The sequence below is a fragment of the Zeugodacus cucurbitae genome, chromosome 4, assembly GCF_028554725.1.
Source record: "Zeugodacus cucurbitae isolate PBARC_wt_2022May chromosome 4, idZeuCucr1.2, whole genome shotgun sequence".
Lineage (NCBI taxonomy): Eukaryota > Metazoa > Arthropoda > Insecta > Diptera > Tephritidae > Zeugodacus > Zeugodacus cucurbitae.
The window spans coordinates 41,853,536-41,861,054 of NC_071669.1; the positions used below are offsets into that span (position 1 = coordinate 41,853,536).

At 38.8% G+C, this 7,519-nt stretch overlaps 1 long non-coding RNA gene across 1 annotated transcript; it reads right to left on the reverse strand.

Moving 5' to 3' along the window:
• Positions 1-294: 294 nt before the first annotated feature.
• Positions 295-3,136, reverse strand: LOC105218493 (uncharacterized). The gene is made up of 3 exons (XR_008470962.1): positions 1,504-3,136; positions 1,001-1,290; positions 295-549 (listed from the first exon to the last, which is right to left on the reverse strand). It is a non-coding gene; the product is annotated as an uncharacterized LOC105218493 (long non-coding RNA).
• Positions 3,137-7,519: the final 4,383 nt, after the last annotated feature.

Below are 7,519 nucleotides of genomic sequence, written 5' to 3' on the forward strand. Positions count from 1 at the left end.
AGTCAAAATGAATTGTAAAAGTTAGCGTTTATTGTGAAAAAATTGCATGCTGTGAAAGCTCGACACATTGTTTGTGCTTATATACGATATCCTATATGCAAAACTATTAAATATTAAAGATCTCTTTAAGAATTCGTCACATTTGATTCAACGTGCGTGGGAATGAACGATTAAAGAAATAGTTGAAAAATTTAGCAGCTTAATATGTCTAGGCGGAGAAGAAGGTCAACGAAAAACCTTGAGTTATTAAATAAAAACTATTCAAAGGTTATCAGATCGAAATCGATCCCAAGTTTAAAAATCCTAAAGAGAATTGTTTGATAACAAAAATATTAAAAGTTTTCGGCAATACCCACCCAAGTTTCCTGCGATAATGGATCCATGAAACTGAATACACCAGATGACACTGAACACGAGCGCAGTCCTTTATTTACTTACTCGTCACATCAGATCATCGATTATATTTTCCCTGCCGACGCGGACTGTGGAATTCTCTGAACCGTATATAGTATTCTTGAGCAGTGGTAATTTATATGCATAGTGGTAATACTGTAAGATAGGCGGTAAATTATGGCAAGCGAAATGAGGGAAATAAAAACACAAAGCATAAATATTAAAATGTATCCTACAAAATATTAATTATTAATCTATATCTTAACTGAGTTGTTTAATAATAATGGAAAAATTCACATATAAGGTTATGGATTTATTTCTTCTATGATAATAGGAGGGTCCGAGTATTCGACAGATTATTTCTTCTTTACTATAATTAACCTTTCACCTTTCGAATAATATAAATGGATTGCAGTTAAGTTTTTATGAAAGGCAATATTTTCGTCAGCAAAATGGAAATACGTATGTTGCTTAACTTAAACACAGTATATATGGAAAGAAGGCCAATAAAATTGTGATTGCAAATCTACTATATTGTGCTTTTGAACATAAATCTATGCGAACGTATGCACTTTTCATGCATCACTGAATACACTTGAATACTCACAATTGATGACCAACTTCGTGACCAATAAATCGGAAAAATCCTTGCAGTAGACTTCCAAGCGGTCATTGTCACACAATTGCTCATCAATGTGTGTACGCTTCATCATCATGTACGGCTCTCCGAACAGTTCCTTTCGATTCCCACTTGTGGCCGTAGACTTACCTACTCTTCCTCAGGCCAGGGTCATTACTCCATTTAGCCACTTTTGTCATGGTGCTGTTTACAGTCATCCCGTCCGTCGTCGTTAAATTTCATGGCGCCTGTGAGACCTACTATTTCATCTGATATCGCTTGAGTGAGCAGAGCAACACAGCACATAAAACAGAAAAGAATAAAGAGAAGAAATGAATGAAGGCAAATAATGAGTTTCCAACTATAACAATGTGAGAATAGCTATGGTCTGTTATGTGATCTACAGAAACGACCATGTATGCGTATGGGTGTTGATTATGAATTGCAGGTGAGTGCTTCTATTATAAGTGTAGACTTACAAATATACATACTTATATATATTTTTACATAAGGACGCCACAGTGATTTGTTGATAACGAATTAATGATGCGTAGTGTAATGGTTGATTTAAATTGCACAGCTGTATAAAATTTAATTGCAACGACGACGTAACGTATACGTAACATTTGTACGTATGTAATAAGTTGTATATATTGTTGTAAGCGCATGTTCCACATATAATGCGTGTCGTCATGTGTCCATAAAAATATGATATCCAATTAAATGTTGCTTTTATTGCCAATTACTCGCAGCTTATTCATTACACCGTCTTTTAACGATGAGATTCCTTCAGTAAATGTATGTATACATACTTATGTAAATATGTTTTGAGTAGTGTTTTTGCAATAAGTCAAAGAAATATGTGTGTACAAACGATTTTTCACCGATGTGCTACTAATTGTCGCTCGTTATTCAGATATGCATCAGCGCAGTAATCAACAAGCGCGATAAGTAATGAAGGTTGTACCAAACAGGTAGGCAAGTTTTGAAAGACATGAAACGAAGCGTACCCAATTGAGGTTATAAACAATGCAATTTTATTTGGCAAAAAGATACTGAATGAGTACTGAGTTCGTCTTTCGTTAATCATTTTTTGTAAGAAATATGAATAAGATATATAAAAATTAAATATAAAAAACATTCCACTCAATTCAACAATAATTCAGTGCCAAAACTATAAAAATTGCGATGCGCAACAACAACATGTATATTTTGTCAAAATGACAATTGGATCCCAATTCTAGATGAAACAAAAATAGAATAATAAACATAAAAAACAAGCCTTTTGACTTTCGCCCGAGTTTACAATTCGGATAAATATTCGCAACAAGTATTTTCCATGACTTTTGGCAATAAGCTAAGTGAAAATTTGCACGTAGCGGCAGATTCAATGGAACACTATTGGTTACTGGGATAATTGGTTGTTAATGTATTTTAAAACATTGAAACCGCTGAGAACACCGAAAAGCAACATAAATCGCTTTGCGGGTGCCCGCACAACTTTTTCTTTCATTGTGTGCATTTTGTGTTAGCCATCATATTTGTTCACATTCACCTTTGTTCATTTGTGGCTTGGCAGTCATACAGAACGATTTACATACGTATATTTACTTTAATGCTGAAGCGTGCCACCGCAGCTGTATTTGTGAGAGTACATATGTGTATAAATACAGTGACACACAAAGAAAAACAAACAACAAGTAAGGTAGGGCTAAGCTATGTTCGGGTATATATACTCTCGCACATTATTTATTTAGTGCTATTTAAATAACACACAATTCGACTGGCACAGACGTACACTAGTAGAAAAAAACAGATCTCCTTTGAATTTCTTTAGAATATCTGAGAGATTTAAGGTATCTGGGCCTTTAAAATGTTATAGTCCGATTTTCGTGATTTTAGAAACGCAATATTTTAGCAAAGATTTGTTCCGATATCTTCCCTGGTGTTTAGTTTATATATTGTCAAATGAACGAATCGGATGAACTTCTATTGGTTATTAACTGATTCCGCCCATTTTTAGACCATACCATTGGGATGCCAAGAAATGGCGGTAAACTGGTGGGTAACCAGTAATAGTTACCAGTAGCTACTAACTAGTGTTTCACTAACGAGCCGAGCTGGCAGTGAGTTATGCTAACAGGAAAAGTGTCAATTGGGGCTGTTGCGACGCAAGCACGAACGGAAAGAGTGTCGTTATCATTGTCACCGTCGGAACGTTGTGGAAATCATTTTTTTTTTGTGCAATGAGCTTTTTCGGTGTTCTTCTCACACTCACACAAACACCCTCATAAATATATGTTCATATTTTCTTATACATATAAATGCATATATGTATGTATTATATGTAAGTGTGTGTGTTTATGACGGGCCGAGTGCCTTTAAAGCAACTTCGTGAGTGAACAGCAACATTTTTATAATGTGAAAAATACCCCCCTACCCACAACTTCAACAAATAAAAATGCTAGGCTTCTGTGTTTTTAAATCTGCGGAGTTGCTGCTGAGCATGTGCAGCGTTTATTGGTTGAAAGTTGGTGGCGCGGAAATGTGCGTGTTGTTGTTTTCTGTTGTGTATGTGTGTTTATGGAAGCAGAGAGAAAGTTACAATGCTTTTAACAACCCTTCATGCGTTTAATTTATAAACGAATCCAATATTGCATTATTATGATCTGTTAGAAAATTTTTCGCATTTTTATGTTAAGTATCTTCAAAATTTCTTTCTTCTCCTTATCTTTTTGAATTGACACATTCTTCATAAGCACAGGTGTTTTAAATGCGTTGACACTTATGCAAATTGTTTGTTTATGAATCGCTTAAGAATTTTAGATTTTATTTTTGACTTATAATCTCTTTCTATTAAGTTGAAAGAAATAAGAGTATTGTTGAATATCAAACAGTAAAATTTAATTTTAGATTTTATTTCAAAAATTTCATAAACACTTTACTGATACTCTATTCGAACTTAGCCACCGTACGATTTTTTGAAAATTTATGGGGAAGTTTATATAGTTCATTGAAGTTGCTCTGTGAAATTTCAGCTTTGCAACTTTCAGCATAACTTAGATATGCGATGGGTTATAAAATACCAATGGGCTAATAAAGGTTCTAAGTGCAGCTGACTTTTAATGTGTATATGGAAACCTGCTGATGAGCTGTTCAACAAGTGTCTGTCCTGGACGGCATGCAGACAAAATCAATATTGCAATCGCCTCCAAACGATATTGATGCCATCAGTGACAATTATGAATGATAGTGTTTAGTCCAAACAAATACTCCTCTGCATTACTTTCCAAAAAGTAATAGAGCAGTAATGCAGAGGAGATAAACCGCCCCAACTTCACCTATCACACATTACCCTTTCAACACAACAATATAGAGAAACAGAAGAACAACCCGAACACAACCCGCGCTTAAAGAAAGTGAATTTCACGAAAATACAAAAACCCGAAAACACACAATTAAAGGAAAGTAAAATTCACGTAAGCACAAGTGAAGTGAATTAACAACACAAAAACACATAACTTAAAGTGGACAATAACCCATAAGACACAAACCCGCATAAAGTGTAAACGAAGAAGGAGAAGGAATCCACACAACCAAATACATATACCCAACACTACACAACATAAAAAGGAATAATCCAACAGGTCAATATAGTTACGATATACTAACACTAAATTCTAACTAATAAAACAATTAACAATATTGTCACTTACACACTCGTATAAATAAATCTAAATATTATAAAGTTTAAACTCAACACCCTAACTCTTTTCCTTCAAACGGAATCGGCCTCATCGTCGACGTAACTCGACAGATAGTGATGAGTTTCCATGCGAAGTAGCAGGCAACATTGAAGTGGAGTACGTTTTTAAAGAGGATCGCTCTCTTGATAAAAATTTTGAAGTTGGCGAAGACTTTTTCAAACTATTCCATTCTATGACTCCATTTTTATTGTTTTTTATATTATACAGGTACAAACATTGATGAGCAACATTTTGGCACATACGCCAACGATTATTGATCCACCCTTATTAATAGGTGAATATAATCAATGGATAGGTGGCGTTGACTTAATGCTATAAATAAACTAACTAGGTACGTGGGAAGGAATGGTACTGGCCGTTGCTTATAAATGCATTCGATGCAGCAATGGTAAGAGCATGGAAGCTAAAGGTTTAATGTGCAAAATATGACAACTCGAAAGTTATGAATCAATTTGGCATCCGTGGGGAAATTGCAGAAGCTTTACTAACTCAAGCCGTTCCATGACGATCTGGTGGAGAGCACAATGCCTCCCTGGAAAATATCAGCAAACGTACATACGGCTTTGCTAATTTAATATCAAAACTAGAAAGACGTGCTCTTTTTCAATCAATATATTTAGAAAAATGGGTACTTCAATACCCAATTGAATATATTCGTCTCCAGGGTCTCAAGGAGTTAAGAATATTTTTTTTTTGTTTGTTAAGAAATTCCTTTACAACAACCAGTTATGATTTAATTTACTCGTAATTCTTATTTTGTAGTTTGCTGGAAAGCTTTGAAAATACGTCTGATTTCTGAAAATGTCTCAATTTTGGTTTTTGGGTTATATGCCGTAAATTTCACAAAACTAAAATGCAATTGACAGTAAATTTTGTGTCACTTTTCTAACGTAATTACATATCACATATACATATTATACAAACAAAATATGTAATACCCTCAGCTCTCGGTTCTGCATATGCAGAGTGCTGGGTCGGTGCCTTCTCCACCTCCTGTAGGTTCAGTGAAGTCGCCAGGATCTCTTCTAGACCGAGATCCTTCTCCACTTCACCTTTCTCGAGCGTGTTTATGTTGCTGTCTGCGGGGTGGCGCTTTTTCTGGCGAAGGAATACGCTCCCAACGCCCCACGCCATCTTCCCGAACCTTGCGTATAGAATATCGTCCGCCGCCTTATTGATCTGGAGGATGTAGCTTTGGCCTCCATCTTCATTTGAAGATTTTGCCACGCTCAACACCCTCCAGTCGCTAGTCGGCACGTCCGGATTCTGCCGTTGTAGCAGCCGCAAAGCATATTCCGGGTCCACCACGCGAGGTATAATTACCTTCGCCTTGGGCACCGATGGAATATCATTGCGGTCCATCACCTCCAGTCTCCCATTCTCCCATAGGCTAGGAAGCGTTTTTACAGCTTCCTTTACCCATGTAAGCGACGGGTCATCTTTACACTTCAGGATTTTAACTCCGCTTAGCCACCCAGCTCCATCAAATGTGGGCATGGGCGCGCTTGGCTGAGCATCCATCCTCGCGAAAAGGGCTTCCAATAGCTTCATTTCCACTATTTTCCACCGCTCCTGTGACATCTGCCCCAGCGGGTTACTACGGTCAATGAGCGCCACGATCAGATGTCGTTTCGCAATCTCACTGGCCGCCGCCGCTGCTTTTGATGTCGTTGGTCTTTCATCCAAGTGCCTGACTTGCTGCTTTTCAGCAGCGTCTTTGCACTTCCTCTTTTTCGCTGGTGCCTTTGGTTCGCTTTCCGTCGAACGCTGCCTCTTTTCAGCTATTTGCTCCTCAATCCGATTAGCAAATGCTGGATCCGAGGCATTGCACCAGTTCCGTGTTGCGAAATGAGCACGGCCGGTCTTCACCTCCTCCCTGGCCCAAGCCAACCGTTGCACCTCATCTTCCTTCAGGTTGGTCTTGGTCTATTCCGACCGCCGCCTTGTATCTGGCCTTAGCTTTCATCCCTCCTTGTTAGGCTTCTTCCGGGACCCTCTCTTGTTATCAGAGTTGGTACCCACGGTCGACAGCTCAGGAGAACGAAGAAGCTCTTCTTCCTTTTCCGCGTTGATGCTTACAGCGCTTTATTGGTCCAGTGCGCTGCAAAGTTGGTTTGGCAGTAGTACTACAACCACTGCAACCTGCTCCCGTTGCAGTGGAGGTGTGGCCGCTGGCGACACAGCTCTCGCTGTGCCCGCCGGTGGTAGCAGCCTCATCTCCCACCGACGTTTGGGCTGATATCCCAGCCCGCTTCTCATCCTTTATTTCCCTCTCCATTGTGAGTTTTTTGAGTTCGGGGTCCTCTACCCTTAGCGTTTTATACCTACCGCCAGGCACCTCAATAGCAATGGCCGACATCTTCCCCCATCCTTCCCCCTCCGGGGAAGCGTTAAAAGCAGTCCACCTCAGGGAAATGAATGGAGAATTATGCCAGCCTTCGCTGGATGACGCCTGCCACCACTGTCATGCCTTAGCCAACCAAGTGGCAGCTTGAGTCCACGACAGTGCAAGCAGCGCCACCCATTGCCCAGTCGACACCCGCGCGGAGGATATAACTAAGAGGATTTTTGTCGACCTAACGCAAGGTTAAATGCGGTCAGAAAACTTCACGTCTGCTTAAACTGTTTATCGGACACACATGAAGTCAAAGAATGTAAAAGCATGTTCAACTGTGCTAAATGCAAACAGAGACATCACACTATGATTCACCGGGATCAGAGTGAGGAAATAGCTCAGTCA